The sequence below is a fragment of the Oxyura jamaicensis genome, chromosome 1 (genome assembly GCF_011077185.1).
Source record: "Oxyura jamaicensis isolate SHBP4307 breed ruddy duck chromosome 1, BPBGC_Ojam_1.0, whole genome shotgun sequence".
Taxonomy (NCBI): domain Eukaryota; kingdom Metazoa; phylum Chordata; class Aves; order Anseriformes; family Anatidae; genus Oxyura; species Oxyura jamaicensis.
Genome location: NC_048893.1, coordinates 167,786,511 through 167,804,269, shown reverse-complemented (window position 1 = coordinate 167,804,269; position 17,759 = coordinate 167,786,511). Strand labels below are relative to the sequence as shown.

Below are 17,759 nucleotides of genomic sequence, written 5' to 3'. Positions count from 1 at the left end.
CCCTTCCCTTCCCTTCCCTTCCCTTCCCTTCCCTTCCCTTCCCTTCCTTGCCCTGCCCTGCCCTCCCTCCTCTCCCCTCCCCTTGTGGCCATCTGGGACTATTTTTGCATGTTTTCTTACCACTCTCTGCTTTCTTCTTACTGGTTCCCAGTTTAAGCTGGAAAACTGCACACAGTTTAATTTAATGGGCTGTTGTCTGTTACACCATGACAACCAAGGAGTTTCAGAAGTTCACTTAATATGGTATCCCAGATCTTCAGCTACAGCAGGGCAACGAGTGGTCATTTGAGCTCTATAACTGTTTCAAAAAGGTAAAACGAACTCAGGCCAAGGCAAGCTCAGATAGAGTCCTGAGCACTGTCAGATCACCACCTGACACTAGCAAGAAAAAAAAAAAAAAAGAAAATAAAAAAAAAAAAAAAAAAAAAGTATTTACTGGGCTATGACACTTTGGACTAGGGGAAACGGGTTATTTTGGAATAGGTTTCTTCTGGTCTCATGGACTGAAAGATGAATGGTGACTAGAACACATTTTGTGCTTTCCTGAAACCTACCTTCTGGAGTGCTTTTATGTGGAAGGAATCCAGTTTTACTCTCTGAGTTTGAGCTCTTGGACATGAAGACATAAGTCAGAGGATGATAACAGGGCAATTTATTTCAAAGTGCACTCCTGAAATAAAATGCTGATGTAGGGGTATTCTAAGTGGCTTAGGAGTTCTTGTGCTTTGAACGGTGATTTTTATAACTTAGAGTTTAGGCTTCCAAATGCTTGGGATGCTTTTGAAAAGTATTGAAATGTACCTTAGAGTTGTTATTGTAAGCTTCTCTTTCCTTGCCTGAGTGTTAAAATACACCCCCTGTACAGTTTTTAGAAAGCCTTCCTGAAGGCACTACTTTGCACTAGCAGACCCAAGATATTTGCAATTCTCAAGCTGCAAAACCTGGATGAACTGCAGAATGCTATTGCTGATCTGAGCTTTTGTAATTTTTAATAGCTTTTGTGGCTGTAGGCAGATATCTCCTCTCAAGTGTTTCTGATGCAGAGAAAGAGAATCCAAAGGCCAGAAACACACATATCACCTCTTCCCCTCCTCATAACGAGATGGGAAAGAGAAGATTGAATCTTCAGTTATCCCTTGCACATGTATCACAAAAAAAGAAAAACTACATGCCTGCTACAGTCACCATTTTGCCCATCCCTAACGGCACATTTTGCAATTGTTCTAGCAGTCAACATAAAGTCATATGGTTGACTCTAAAAACTGGAAAAATATACAGATCTCAAACATAAATATTGCATTTCATATTGGTATAATATTATTTTATATATTTATAATTGCTATATTGATTGTAATGTTCATAACTGGTCTTTGTTTACAAATTAATTTAAGATGCCACATAATATTTCATAGAATCATATAATATACTGAATTGGAAAGGACCAATAAGGATCATCGAGTCTAACTCCTGGCATCACACAGGTTTACCCCAAAATTCAGGCCATATGACTAAGAGCATTATCCAAATGCTTCTTAAACTCCGACAGGCTTGATGCAGTGACTATGTCCCTGGGGACCCTATTCCAGAGCGTGACCACCCTCTCAGTGAAGAACCTTTTCCTGATATCCTGAACCTCACCTGTCACAACCTGACACCATTCCCTCAGATCATATCACTAATCACCAGAGAGAATAAATCAGTGCCTGTCCCTCCACTCCCCCTCGTGAGGAATCTGTAGACCACAATGAGGTCTCCCCTCAGCCTCTTCTTTTCCAGGCTGAACAGGCTAACTGACCTCAGCCGCTCCTCATATTTCTCCTCTAGGCCCTTCACCATATCCGTAGCCTTCTCTGGACACTTTCCAATAGTTTCACATCCTTTATGTACTGTGGTGCTCAGAACTGCACACAGTACTCAAGGTGAGGCCGCACCTGCGCAGAGTAGAGTGGGACAATCACTTTCCCTCAACTGACTAGCAATTCCGTGCTTGATGCACCCAGGGTACCAGTGGCCCTCCTGGCTGCCAGGGCACACTGCTGGCTCATATTAACTTGCTATCAAACAAAACCCCTAGATCCCTCTCTGTGGGGTTGCACTCCAGCATCTTGTCCCCCCGTCTGTACATATAGCTGGGGTTGCCCCTTCCCAGGTGGAGAACCTGGCACTTGCTCTTTTTAAACTTCATGTGGCTGGTGATTGCCCAGCTCTCCAATGTGTCCAGATCTCTCTGAAATGCCTTTCCACCCTCAACAGAGTCAACAGCTGCTCCCAGTATAGCTTCATCAGCCAATTTATTCAAAACAATTTTGGTCCTAAATCTGAATCATTTATGAAAACACAGAAAAGAACGGGCCCTGAAATGGAGCCCTGGGGGACCCTACTGGTAACTGGCCAGCAACCTGATGTAACCTCATTTACCATAGCCGTTTGAGCCCTCCCCATCAACCCATTGTTTACCCATCGTATGATGTTTTTATCTATCTGTATGCAGAACATTTTGTCTAGTAGGATCCTATGGGAAACTATTGAAAGCTTTACTGAAATCTAAAAATATTACATCAGCTGGCTTCCCTTGATTGATTATATGGATGATCTTATCATAAAAGGAAAATTAATTTTTTAAGCATGTTATAAATGAAGACACAACTCAATCTGAATGTAGTAATACTTATAAAAGGCAAGTAAACAGCGCTGGGTATGTGTGGAATCTACGCTCTACCAACACGCACACACAACTGTCGAACTTTCTAAATATACAGAACATTGCTTTTACATATTCATAAGAAACCAGAGTATGCCTATACGTATGTATGACCTATCCCTGCTTCCTATTATAATTAGTATTTTCACAAACTCCTCCTTCTGGCACCTGCACGGTGTCTGTTGGTGGTGGTCGTTGGGGGTTGTGGGGATGAAGGCTCACGTTTCCGCCCCCATCACCCACCTCTAGCAAACTTTTGTTGCTGCACAGACCCTGTGGGTTCCTGGATTTCGTCCAGGTGGCCCTGACCAGCTTCCTCTTCTTCTGTGCATGCTCTGCCCTCCACAAGGTTCCTAAAAGCAACAAAACATGATCAACACCAACCCATGTGAGGCCATCTTTTCCTGTGTTTCGTTAACCCTTGAAACCACACTAATAATGTGATTATCATATAGCATTAAACAATAAATTTTAACAGTTTCAACCAGCAAACACCCAGCAACTTCCATGCCTTAACGATGGGAGTACAAGCAACCTGAGAGGGCAAGGCGTCTCCTGAATCACCCTTCTTTGTTCCCTCTAAACTCTTTACATTCCAGATGGCCTCATCTTTAAGAGTCTGATGTTATCACCAACCATGGGGCTTGTCGACCCCCATGGCCACACTCCCACATCTCCCCCTTCTTTATTAACATCAAAAAGCACAATTAACACAAATTAAGCACGATTAACACAAATTAAAACACAGAGGAAAACTACAAGGCATACTAACTCTACCTTTAACAAACTTTGTAACCATATCCCTGGGAGAGGAAGGCACTGAGTTCTGCCCAGTCGGGGGGAAGGGGGGTGGTGAGTGGGGGGTGACTGGCTGCCCTTCCAGCTTCTGGAGTCCTTGTCTGTGGGTCCTGCATATGTCAGCGGGACCCTCCCATACGGTGTTTTTTGTTTGAGGTGGAGTCCAAACCTCTGAGGAGAGTGCTGTGATCATGCTATGGCAGATGATGAGACATCTGGACAGACCCATCTAGGACCGGTTCCTGTTGAAACACAAGCATAACCTTGGCCCCAAGTTATTTGACAGTAGGGCTTTTCCCATTGGTTGGTGCTTAATTTTTTTACCATGTCTTGTGCCCTTTCTTTAACTGAGTTTAAGGTATTGTGATTAAAATGTTTGTGAATTGGAGGACCTTCCTCTGTCCATCGATTAAAAAAATTAAGAACACAGCATGCTTTAGCTATCTTTTCCTGGGGAGTCATACCTGTACTCCCACTTTTTTGTTTTTCAAGCATAGGTTTTAGGGTGCCATGGGCCTGTTCAATAATTGCTTGACCCGTGGGATAATGAGATATACCAGTCAGATGTTGAATGCCACACTGTTGAAAAAAAGTGGGTCGCATGGGCCACTTATCCTGGCACATTATCTGTTTTAATTGTTTTTGGAACTCCTAATTTCGCAAAAGCTGACAGAAGATGTTTACACACATCCTTTGCCTTTTCTCCTGCATGAACAAATGTAAAAATACAATGAGAAAAGGTATCAATTAAAACATGAACATAAAAAAACAGTCCTTTAAGTGTGTTACTATTAATGTCCATGACTGGGGGAGCATAGTTGGAGATGGCAGTCCCGATTGAAGTGCTCCCATATCTCCCATGACTTCGTTAATTTTCTCAGATAACAGTCTCCATTTTCCAATCCTTTTCTTGATTACAAACACCAGAGAGCTCCAGGGATAGTCATGGGAACAATATGTCTCGCTTTAAGTTGTTAAGCAACTCAGCCTTCCAGCCTTATGTATCCTATTCCTCATGGATCTAAGGGAAACAGATCCGGCTCCTTTTCAGGGCCTATAGGGCCTGGATCAAAAGGAATGTCGTGGTCACCAGGGGGCGTAACAGCAAAGGTCTGCAATTGCAGTAGCAGGTGCATGGAGTAGCAGGCAAATCAGTAAAAGAGCCCGCAGCTCCCTCACTGTCTGGAAAACCGCATGTTTCTTTTTGTAGTCCCACATGGCTCTTTAATGCCTCAGAGGTTGCTTGCCAGGTGCCTAGAAATCCCAATGCAACCTTTTCATTTTTAGTAGCAGAGTCCCACACCTTGACCTCAGTTTGGCCCCCTGTTTCAGGATCATAAACTGCCTGATTCACAGTAAAGGGAATAAGCTGGAAGGTGACCAGGACATTTTTTGTTTCTAAGGCCATATGATTCCGCATAGCTTGCAACTGCTTACCTTTGGCCAGTGAGGGGCAGTTGTGTGCACAGGTCTGCTTCTCTCAGCTTGAGCTTCCTTCCAACTCCGGTGCGCTTCTCTCCAGCAACTTTTCAGTACGAGCTTCTTTCCAGCTGTGGTGTGCCAATTTCCAGTGACTTTCAGTACGAGCTTCTCTGAGCAGTTTTCTGAGTCTGGCCAAACCTATCTTCATGAGGTGATCAGTGTCCCTTTTCCTCTCCTGGTCCCTCTTCTGTTAGCCTGTTTCTATTCATTCTTTTTTTGTTTGTTTGTTTATTATTATTATTTTTTGTCTCTGTTCTGTTAGCCTGTTGCTGTTCTTCAGGTACTCCCCGTTCCTTTTGTTCATGTCCCTGTTCAGGCACCATTTGATCATTTGTGGCATAATGACCACATGGACACCAGGGTTCTTTCGGGATCAGTAACTGTTACCACTTTATTAATGACATAACTTCAGCTCTCTCTTACTGAGGGCGTAACTTCATCTTCTTATTGAGGACATAACTTTATCTATCTCTTATTGAGGACAGGCTCCCTTCTTATACCTTTCGCCCTACAGCAGTACTTTTCCAATAACTATTAATTGGTCAACAACTTTGCCTGGCAACAGCAAACACCCAGCAACTTCCATGCCTTAAGGCTGGAGAACAAGCAACCTGAGAGGGCAAGGCGTCTCCTGAATCACCTTTCTTTGTTCCCTCTAAACTCTTTACATTCCTGATGGCCTCATCGTTAAGAGTCCAATGTGATCGATGTTATCACCAACCATGGGGCTTGTCGACCCCCATGGCCACACTCTCACACTTAAGAAATAGTCTGTCAGTGGTACCTTCAGAAGTTTATGTGAAATTACAAGATTTTCAGGTCTGTGGTTTTAATTTCTCTTCAATTCATCATATCAGGATTACTCATAACATTATTCTATTATTTACCATTTTCTCATTTAAACAAACCTGGACAAGTTTGAGATATGAGCCCATGTGAGCATAACGAAGTTCAAGTCTAAGTGCAAGGCTGCTGCACCTGGGTCGGGACAATCCCAGACATGAGTACAGGCTGGGAGAAGAACTCACTGAGAGCAGCCCTGCAGAGAAGGACTTGGGGATTCTGGCAGATGAAAAAAGCTCAGCATGAGCCAGCAGTGTGTGCTTGCAGACCAGAAGGACAACTGCATCCTGGGCTGCATCAAAAAGAGGTGTGGCCAGCAGTTTGAGGGAGGTGATTGTTCACCTCTACTCTGCCCTTGTGAGGCCCTACTTAGAGTACTGTATCCAGGTCTGAGGTGCCCAGCACAAGAAATGTAGACTTGTTAGAGTGAGTCCAGAAGAGGGCCACTGAGATGACCCGAGGGCTGCAGTACCTCTCCTATAACGAAAGGCTGAGAGAGCTGGGGATGTTCAACCTGGAGAAGAGAAGGCTCTGGGGAGACCTCATTGTGATGTTTCAATACTTACAGGAGGCTTATGAAAAAGGAGAAAAACTTTTTGCTCAGGCACACAATAACAGGACAAGGGGGAATGGTTTTAAATTAAAAGAGGAGAGATTTAGATTAGAGGTAAGGAGGAAATTCTTCACTCATAAGGTGGTGAGTCACTGGAAGAGGTTTCCCAGAGTAGTGGATGCCCCATCGCTGGAAGTTTTCAAGACCAATTTGGATGAAGACTCAGACAACCTGATCTAGTGGGTGGCATCCCTGCCCATGGCAGGGGTGTTGGAAATAAATGATCTTTAAGGTCGCTTCCAACCTGAACCATTCAATAATTTTATGATTATATGAAAATGAATGTTTATTCCCTGCTTTTTCTCTTGGTTTTAATACCATCATTCTCTACAGTTGGTACCATCAAAATGGCAGGTTGTCTCAAGTTTTTCTACTTTTGCTTGTCTTTAATTAAAACTAATAATTTCAGATAACTTTTCATTTTGAAAATTGGAGTTGTCAAAAACATCACTATAATAAATTCTTATGAGGGTGGATGAGACACTAGGTCATTTACAAAGACTCACAGTGAATCTAAAGATAACACATTTAAACATTTATTATTCAGTATCCAGAGCCATTTTAGATTATTAAATAAATGTGATGGGGCTGCAAATATTTTTACCTAGATAACCAATGAATGGCTTAGGACTGTAATTTCAGAACCAAGAGTTTTAAGGGCAGTGCATTTTGGTAGTATCTCACTGAACTAAGTCTGAAGACCTTAATTAATTAATTAATTAATTAATTTTTGGCACTGTCTTCAGTGTATAATATAGCAAAAGTTATTTAACATTTTTTATCTTACTAGCACATTTATTAATTAATTTGTTTGTTTATTTATTTATTTTTACTTAGTCCATTAAGCCTTTTAGGAAAGAGTTATTTCCACATATGTTTAGATAGCTGTAGGCATAGTGGTTACACATTCTAATGTCCTTGTAGACAAATGTTAAACTTTTAATCCAGTTGCTGTTCTTTAATGCCTGGTGTTCCTTTATAGTTATCTCCTAATTTTAATTTAAGATATTTTGCTTATCCCTCAACCTTTCTTCATGCACACTACATTTAAAGTTAGTCTGTTCCTCTCAGTCTGTATATATCAGCTTAAAACATTCTTTAAACCTTACATCTCTTGAAAAAGAAGCTCTTTGTAATCATCAGTGTCTAACCCTAAGGCCTCCATCAGGATCATTCTTTATTATCTAACAGCTATTTTTGCTTATCTAATGGACAGCAAAGTTAAAGAATTATCTATATTTCTTCTGAGTAAGATCATTTAAAATGTGTTTTGAGACAGTCAGAAACAGAAAAAGAAACTCACTTTTATCTCTAATTGAAAAGAGAAAAAGGGAAATCTATTAACTCCATTCCCTTAGAACGTATTAATTCACAATTCATAGAACTCTTAGCCCTGAAAGCAACATTTTAATCATATGTAATTCTGACACCCTAGACATGCAACACAAAATTATCAAAATTTCCATTTTCACTGATAAGTCCCTTAAGTAACAAGTTTCATTATCCACTTTAGCTCTAAGAGATAAAAGTACATTTAACTAACAAAAAAGTTAGACTATTTAAGCCTTATTGGTTTCATTTAAGCTGCTGATCAGAATAAGTAATTTTCTTTATTATCACTAGCTTTCAGTGAATTGAAAAGTGTCAAAGCATAAAATGTAATCATAAAGAATTCAGGTCTCCTTTTTAGAAATGGCGATTTTTACTTTAAGTGTTTCTATTATCTTCTCTTTCTTTTACCTTCTATTTCTTTGTGTATCAAACATTTACTTTGCTAATGCTTTTCTTTATGTTATTTTAAGTAATAGCATCAAATCTTAAACTAAGCAAAACTGCATCTTGACTGTAACTGTATAAAAGGAATAAAAATAAATAAATAAATAAGGCCCTGTGAGTATGTTAATGAGTGATTGATTGTTGTCTTATTCTTAATATTTTAAAAAATCATTTTCAGGGTAATTTTCTGTCCTTTGAATCTCACAAAATTGTAGAAGGAAGGTCTGAATAAACAAAAACAATTTTCTGTTACAAGACAAGCCAGAAAAAGATTTTGAGATTTTGATAAAATAAATAACATTGTTTTAATCACATCAGAATCAGTAATCTCATAGGGAGTCAAATAGATGGTTCAGTAAGCGTCATTCATGGAGTGAAAATATTTGCATCACTGTTACTATGGAAGAACCAGAAAGAATGTTCACACATTAAAGGGATGAATTACAGGAACTGACTTACAATAGAATACTAGCAGAAGATATTTCAAATAAGTAGATGAATAGTACTTTTCCTGTCTTTCTTAAAAGGTTTATTACTATTCATTAACAGTGTGTTAGAAACCTATGATTTTCCCAATGAATTCGGAAGAAACTTAATTATAAAACTCTTTGCTAGGAAATGTTAAAGTTGATAAACTTTTAAAATGTCAACTAACATGTTAAAATAAAAGAGGCTCGCTCTAGGGGAAAACATATATATATATATACATATATATATATATAGGCAAGGAATTTTCGTTTCTCAACTTTCAAAATGTTATAGAAAATAATAAAATTTATGGAGATGGTGGTAAATATAATGGGGAAGAATCAACAAGGCTTTTAGAAAGAATTTGTTTTATAAACTATTAGAGTTCTTCGAAGGAATTTATAAGCATATAAGCAAGATTAACCCATATAACCTGCAGGGTTCATTGTTGTAGCCTGTAATGATCATTATCTGGAAAAAGTGGTGAACAAATTTTGTTGATGATATGTGGTTATTCCAGTAATGAAAGCTGAAAATGACTGCGAAGAGTTGGTTAAGGATGACACAAAATAAATTAATCAAAATGCAAACGAAAGCAAATGTTTATAAATTCTAATAAATTCAGGGTAATGATTGCATGGAGAAAAATAACCTTCAGTATATCTGATCACTGGTATGGTAACTGTTACCACAGAGGTATTTTCCTTTTGCAGTTGGTTTCATGAAACAAATAGACAAGTATATTACCTCAAGGGGGTGTCAGGAGAAAGACACAATAAATCACAACATTTATTTAACTACCAGAGCTATGCACTTTAGCAAGATATTGGTGTCTGTCTAAACATTAAATGTCTCACTGTGTTTTTAACAGAAGTCTTAAGTGTTTGAAGGGTGGAACCCAAAGTTCCTGGAGAGGTGATAACTGATGCATGCTGTCCTGTTGCAGATAGTAACAACAAGAGTGTGAGAAACAGACAGGAGCAATACGAGCACATGGGTGAAACAGAGAGAATGACAACCTATAGTTGATCTTGATAATGGAGATCTAGGTGGTGGGTCCAGGTGGTAGATCTGGACAAAAAAAAAAAACAAAACAATGAAACTGGAGCATTTAGACTACTTGATTACCTCACATGCTTTCTCACTCACTAGCCCACATTGTTATGCTTGTTTGGTCTTAACTTCCCTTCCTTGCAGAAAGGCTTCTGCTAATCAAAGGTGTGCACACATGATTTTATGTTTAGGATTGTTAATAGATAACTTAAAATAATACAGGATGTGTTAGATTCCAATGTTAACGTTCTCTTTCAAGTGCTGAATCTAAATAAATCATCACTACTTAAACCTCCATGACTATGGTTTCACTCAAATTCAAAATTTTTCCATTAATATAATAATTAATATGATAGTTTTTTAAAACAAACACAGATCAAACCTTTATGCATATCATTTAAGTATTATAAGTTCTCCTCTTTAAATAAAATACTTGACAACAATTAACTTGGAATTATCTATTTGGGAGCTGGAAGTTAATATGACTAATAAAAAAACTCCGCATACCTCCTTCTCTGCCACCCTTCGTCTCACACACATACAGAGATGCTAATAAAAAAGAATTGCTTTGAAAGTATATATTGAAATTCATTCATAGAAATCATTCTTTGTCTTATTTATGCTATGGATATCATGAGTTTGTACCCTCAGGACATATACGTGCTTACCGTTGTATAAACATAAAAGGAAATAATGTTTCTGTCTCAGTAGACTTATAACTGGTACAATCATAATATAAATGACAAGAGAAGAGGGATCTAAGCTGTGTAAATTTGCTTGTAACATAGTTAATTTCATTTTTATGCATATATTAGAAATTAAATAAAGAAAATCCCATTTCAAGAGTTGGATTCTAGGCATCTAAAGGTCAACCCCTATCTACAGTAAATTTATAGGTATTAGAAGTGAATATAAATTAACAGCAGTGGAAATGCAAAAACTATTAAGGATTTGAGATTTCAAACGTGTGTGTGTGTGTGTGTTCATGTGTTTGGACAACATTATATTTTTTTCTGTACACAAAAGAACATGCATCTTTCCTTTACCTCACTGAACTCTCTACCTGTCAGTGCAAAGTAATCCCAGAGTTGATTAAGTATTTTAGGACATTAATGTAATCAAATTAAGTATTAAATGTAAACTTTAAATTGTAGAAATGAACTCTTCAAATACTGCTATATCTCTTTTAAGTATTTAATTTCTGGATAGAATATAATTTAATTTTAAGATAAACTTGTTATGAGGAACTCATTTTTCATACATGAACTTGTAAAATTTACTGTCTGCATGCAGTTGTTTCTGGTCATATTCAGAAGCACCAAAGATCTGAGAGTCAGCTTTGCATCTCTCATGTGTTGCATGTAATTCACTACTCTACTGTTTTGAATTCAAGTGTTTGGTTTCCATACTTTCCTTTAAGATAGATAACACACAAAATTCAGCATTGTCTTCATCAACCATGCACAGAGATGAAGTCTTGCTTTTGGTGATTTCCAAGAAAGGGGAGATAGTTCTTCAGATAACATTTAAATCTATTTTTTCTGGATCCCAAGGTAAACATTCTGACCACTGAACTTTAGGTTATTTGGAAAAATGCTGCTGAAGAAAAAAGTGTGCAAAGTTGTACCGTGTCCCTCCCCCAACCCTCCCCCAGGAAAAACAATCAATCAGAAAACAAAAACAAACAAACAAACAAACAAAAAACACAGACATACAAACTAACGAAGACAAAGATCGAACAAAACAAATTCCCACTATGGTTGTAAACAAACACTCTAAGGCAGTATTTAAATCCAATAGAAACCAACTTACACTGCCAGGTTCTTAATTACATATTTGCAGCATTAAAATGTGATGCCAAGAAGCCATGCTAGACAATGTTAAACTCTACCAGGGCTTCTGAGATAAAAAGATATAGAGGGAATGCAAAATTAAAACTTAACGTGAGGAGCTATCCTTGGCCATAGCAACAGTTCGTGTCTTGGAAGCTCTTCCTTCAAAGTCTGAGATCAAGAGGCCTTGAGGAAGTCACCAGGGCAAACTTTTTTCTGTTTTAGGATTTATCACTCTTACAAGAAAAAAAACGACTCCAGTACCATTCAGTACTGAACCATCCTGAACATATCCTGAACCATAGTTTCACTTTTTTTTTTTTTTTTTTTTTTTTTTTTTTTTTTTCCCTTTCAAATTCTCAGTGGAATGAGCTACAGTGATCAGCTCCCTTTGTCTGTTTTTTGGGCTTCAGCTCAGAGTTACTGTTTTTTTCTGAGAAAAACAAGAGCAGTGATCAATCTCTTAACTCTACACTTAGATGAAGGCCTTCCTGTATAAACTGTAAAAGAGTCCATGTGTATCTAACTTTTCTTTAAGGCCTGATTTTCTTGAAGCATAGAAAGTACCAGTTTCTAGAATACCTCTCTATCTCTCAATTTCTTGACCAGGTGAAAAACCAAGATTTGCTTAGTTATTGAAAAATTATCTGTACTAAATGTCAAGTCATAATTTAAATGTTTATATGTTTAAATGTTGAGCCGTTGAGCCTTAGGTTAAAAACAAAGTAAATATATCAATTAGCATGAATATTCTTTCCTTCATATGTACAATGAATTTACTATAGCAGCAGATTAAAAGAATATAATTCTAAAATGTATTTTACTCTCAAGTGAAATATTTCCAGACTTTTTTTTCCCAATGTACAAACAATTCCAATAACTTCTCAATATCTTTGTATAAAGAATAGTTAGGAATGACTTAGCTATCTGGGGAAAGAAAAAAAAAAAAAAAAAAAAAAAAAAGGTGGTAGTGAATTTTATTTTCCCAAATTGCTGTTTTTTTTTTTTTATTATTATTTATTTAAACTGAGAGGAGAAACATAATTGAATATTAAATGTGATTCATGTAAAACATTTAGTATCATTTTTTTTTCCAAATTTTAAGTACATTATTCTCAAGTTAAGGAGTAAAGTTACTGATATTCAAAGAACCGAAGAAGACAGCTTTATCATAGAGAATTCTGTTCTGTAAAATAAGTCCTACGATACATCTTCAGTTTTCTGCTTTTGACTACAGAGATTAAACTGAGCCCAGTTCCTCACCAACATACCATAACCCTTGGTTTATGGAATGGAAATTTAAGCACCAATCCATTTTAATGGACTACATCTTTTTGTAACATATCCATTTAAATTACATTAAATTACATTTAAATTAAACATTAAATATAAAGAGTATTTTTTATGAAATTACTTTTAAAAACACTTAGAATAATAATAATAATTATATTTTTTTTCAGTTCCATGATAAATATGAATTGTTATATGATTGAACTCATGAATATAATTGAACATAATTTTTGTCAGGGAGAAAAACAGCACACAAAGTCCAAATCACAGTCACAAACACAAGGACCTTCAGATAGTGTTTAATTATTTAGTGAATAAATACCATCACTGAATATCACTATTTTTTATTATCCTGACAGATTGTATAGTATCTTCTCAACAAAAATAAGAATGATCTCTTACTTCAAGGAGTTTAATTTAGACGTTTTTGGCAGTTAGTAATGTTTCTTCTGAGAGTATCAAGGAGGTGTTCTAGAAGAGTATTGCTATACTCAGATTGCATAACCTCAATGTTTATTTTCAACAGGCAACCACATTTCTACTTGGCCATTTTTCTATTGAGGAATTCCCTAAGTAAAACTTTACACTGCATGGAATGCCATCACAACATGATACCCTAGCTCACCCCATACTTTTTTATTACCAATATAAAATTTCCACATCAGTGCTGGCTTTCTGTTAAAACTTACACTACAATGGCACTTTAAGGCACTCTATCCTTGCATGTATATTGAAAATTATTATAGCAACCTAAATGAGAGAAGCAATGACATTAGGAAGCAAAGACATTAGATATCAAGGGAATCTCTGAGCCTGCCCCATTTTCATTTGGAAGCCAAGGTACAGTACAAGATACTTTGAACCTGAAAGCTAGCTAGGGTTTTCTGCTGCCATCTAAATCTGATGCATTTTGGGTTTTGCGGAGTATGTTTGGGTGGTACACATCAGATTGTATCTGTGACAGCTTGCCTTTCTTTCAAGTCTGAAGAAAGTTATGTTCTCAATTCAGAAAACCAGTTTCCAGAGCATTAAAGACTTCCAACTTCAGAGCTTCAGGGTATTTATCTAAATATCAAAATACACTTTGAGAACAATCATATAAAACATTTCTACTGCAAATATTCTTCTTGTAGAAGACCTGCTTTTTTTCAGTCTCACACTGTAAACAAAAGCAAAGCAATTCTGACAAATATCAAGAGTCAGGAAGATGAAAAATAAAAATTAAAAACTCAATAACTGATGTTTCAGTTCTTCACGTAACTGACTTCTATGTAGTCTGATCCTTTGTGGCAAACTCCCACAAATATTTTTAAATGCAAAAGTTTAAGGCTGAAGATCCTGTACACCATGCACCTTTCTTTGATAAAGAAACAACTGAGAATTCCTTTAAAAAAATCTGCACTGAAATTGAACACTTGACAAGATGTTATCATTTTATTCCTTACTCTTGGAGTTCCAATGGCTTCTATCTGAATTTTCCATTCTCTATACATCTTCTGCACTCCAATAGTGTTTGACCCTGACTTGGTTTCTTACGTGAAAAGAGAAATGAGCAGTAGATGTAAAAGCATAGTGTTTGTTTGTTTGTTTTGCTTAAGAAAGTTTCCAGAATTACATTTTTATTAGGTTACTAAAGATTTACTAACCATACTTTAGAAACTTTCCTTTGTACACTTTAATTCCTAAATACTGACCACATCCCATTACTAATCTAACTAGTCCCTTTCCATCATTTTCAATGTATTTGATATAAAACAAATTAAATAAATAGAAAGGCAGAAAAAGAAGAAAAAAAGAAAAAGAAAAAGAAAGATATGAAAATATATATATAATTTTTTTTGTAGTTAAAGACGTTTAATTTAGAAAAATGTTAAAACAATTCATATTAGTATTAGTGGTAAAGCACTAAAAACAATCTAAATTAGAAAAACATAGATCTGAGAACTAAAGATAAATTTAAGGATACAGTATTCAAGAGTTCTTAGAGAGAATCTACTCCCACATAAACCTATGTTGAAATTTTAGAGTTATTAAAAGGACAACTCATATAATTTTTGTTATATGCCCCCAAAAGTGTTGAGTCTCACCAATGTTTTAGGAGGAAATTCAGAAATACCTGGGAAAGATTAGTGAACCTAACAGTAATTTGGTTCCTAATATTTTTGCAAATGCAAAGTAGAAAGGTCTGTTCCTGTAAATCGAAAGGTGAAAGTTAATGTTAAAATGAGATGTGAAAATTAGAGCTTTTACTGAGTTCATATGTAGAGTGATATATGTGTACAGATGGAAGCTAATACAAAAAGAATGCTCAAATTGCACAACAAACTCTTTATAACCCCATCACAAAAGCATATTTCCTGTTATTATATTATTATTATTACTATTATTATTATTTATAACATTCTAGTGAACACTATCATTTTAACACATCCCACTAAAGCATACTTTAGTACTCCAACTTCAGGTCACTAAGCAAATAGCTTAGTTGCTGAGTCAACATGTTCCATATTATGTTTCATATTATCACATTTTCTTCTTGTATTGTTTTCATCATTATACCTAGCTCTAAACTATTAGTTTTCTGTAATCCATAAAATAGCAATTGTTTTAGTAACTTGTAGAAGTGTTTGAATGATATTTAAATGCGATGTACCAAGTGCTTATATCTTTTAGGATATAAGTACTAATAAAAGTTGTTTCACAATGTGATATCGCATACATACATTTGAGATTTTTATTTTATTTTATTTTTAAATAGAACAGCTAATCTACATGTAATCCTTTCTTAAAATTAAATTCTGGCACTATGTGACATAATCATGTTTGGAATTAACATAAATCTCCATATAGGCAAACCAAATAATTACTGCAGTTCTCTGATCCATCTTAATGTTCACACTTATTAACAAAGATTTAGATGTAAAGCAACAACTATCATTCATTTGGGGAGGATTAATTCACCAAGATTATACAAAGCCGAGCAGCAGTGGATTGACATTGCTAACTTTCTAGGATACAATTCAGCTAACTACTTAAAGGCAGTAGTAAAGGTAGACTTTTTTATAAAGCTGCAATATGGCGGATAAATTTAATGAACTTAGAAAAAATACTCAAGGGATGAAACATATGTAAATATTTTGAGCATCTTCTTTTATTTATTTAAATTATTTAGTAATATGAATGTTCTGAAGATAGGCAATAAGCTTTCTTGTATTTTGAAGTGACAAAAAACCTTCTAATTTAAATATGTGGTGAGGAAAACAAACAAACAAATGTTTTATTTAATGGCACATAAATATATATATATATAAGCTATTTTATTGATTGCATAGTTCTTGATACATTCAAACTATCTTAAAAAAAAAAAAAAAAGTTTGAAAATTTGATGTATTGCATTTTCATACAGTATGCTGGCCTGTTCAAGTTGATTTCAACAATAACACAGTCTTTTACCTGTTACAGGTAGGAAAAGAAACACAAATTTCTTAGAGGACACTTAAAATTATCATATAATCATAGAATCTCCTGAGTTGGAAGGGACCAACAAGGATCATCAAGTCCAGCTCCTGGATCCACACAGGACTACCTAAAGATTAAACCATATGTCTGAGATTGTTGTTCAAATGATTCTTGAACTCTGTCAAGCTTGGTGCTGTGACCACTTCCCTGGGAAGCCTCTTGCAGTTCCCAACCACCTTCTCTGTGAAGAACCTCCTCCTAATATCCAATCTGAACTTCCTCTGACCCAGCTTCATGCCATTCCCTGGGGTCCTATTGCTGGTCACCAGGGAGAACTGAAAAACACCCAACCTCCACCCCCGTCCCTCCCCTGTAAAAGAAGCTGTAAATTGCAATTAAGTCACCCTTTGATTGAACAAACCACGTGACCTCAGCCACACATACATCTTCTCCTGCAGAACTTTCACCATCTTTATTGCCTTTCTTTTGGACACTTTTTCTCTAATAAAATTATAGAATCATAGAATCATTAAAGTTGGAAAAGAACTTCCAGATCATCCAGTCCAACTGTAACATAGTTTTATGTCCTTATATTGCAGCACCCAAAACTGCAAACAGTACTATAGGTGAGGCCATACCAATGCAGAGTAAAGAGGGACAATTAATTCCCTTGAATGGGCTTGATACACCCCAGGGTATGGTTGGTCTTTCTGGCTGTCAGGGCACACAGTTGACTCATATTCAACCTGCTATTGACTAGAACTTGAGTTATCTTTTTCATGGGGCTGCTCTCTGGCCTCTCGTCCCCCCAGGTTGGCCTGTCCCACGTGCAGAATTCGGTACTTGCTCTTCTTATACTTCATGCAGCTGGTGATTGCCCATACCTTTATTTTGAAAAGACCTCTTTGCAAGGCCTCTCTACCCTTGACAGAATCAACAGCTCCTCCTATCTTAGTATCACCTACAAACTTAGCACACATGATCTGCATACAGGTCATTTATAAAAACATTAAAGAAAACTGGCCTCAGAATAGAGCCCTGGTGAATCTCCCTAGTGATTGGCCACCAGCATGATGTAACCTCATTTACTTGGCATGTTGGCATTTGGGCCAACACATCAGCCAATTTTTCGCCACTGTGCTATGCATTTGTCTATCTGTATGATGGACTTTTTGTCCAGAAGGATACTGTGAGAAACAGTATTAAAAAGTTTGCTGAAATTCAAAAAAAAAAAAAAAGTAATTACACTTACTGACTTCCCTTGAATTGTCATTTTTAAACAGTTTTGTTTGGTAGTCATCTGGAATACAAAGTTCTACTTTAACCCAGGACAAACAGTTTTGGGAGAGCAAATAAAGACTTCTAAAGATAGGCTGCATAAGAAATCAGAATATTACTCTTAGACCTCAGGAAAAAAAAAAAAAAAAAAAAAAAAAAAAAAAAA

General features: G+C 36.4%; 2 long non-coding RNA genes across 2 annotated transcripts in view; both read right to left on the bottom strand.

The window, feature by feature from the left end:
- Positions 1–2,833, bottom strand: part of LOC118164220 — a 20,527-nt gene extending 17,694 nt beyond the window's left edge. The window contains exon 1 of the long non-coding RNA XR_004749381.1: positions 2,669–2,833. This is a non-coding gene — a long non-coding RNA (uncharacterized LOC118164220). The remainder of the gene's footprint in view (positions 1–2,668) is intronic.
- A 2,201-nt stretch (positions 2,834–5,034) lies between these two features.
- Positions 5,035–17,759, bottom strand: part of LOC118164231 — a 13,672-nt gene continuing 947 nt past the window's right edge. The window contains exons 2-3 of the long non-coding RNA XR_004749386.1: positions 11,777–11,782; positions 5,035–5,191 (exon numbers count right to left, since the gene is read on the bottom strand). This is a non-coding gene — a long non-coding RNA (uncharacterized LOC118164231). The remainder of the gene's footprint in view (positions 5,192–11,776; positions 11,783–17,759) is intronic.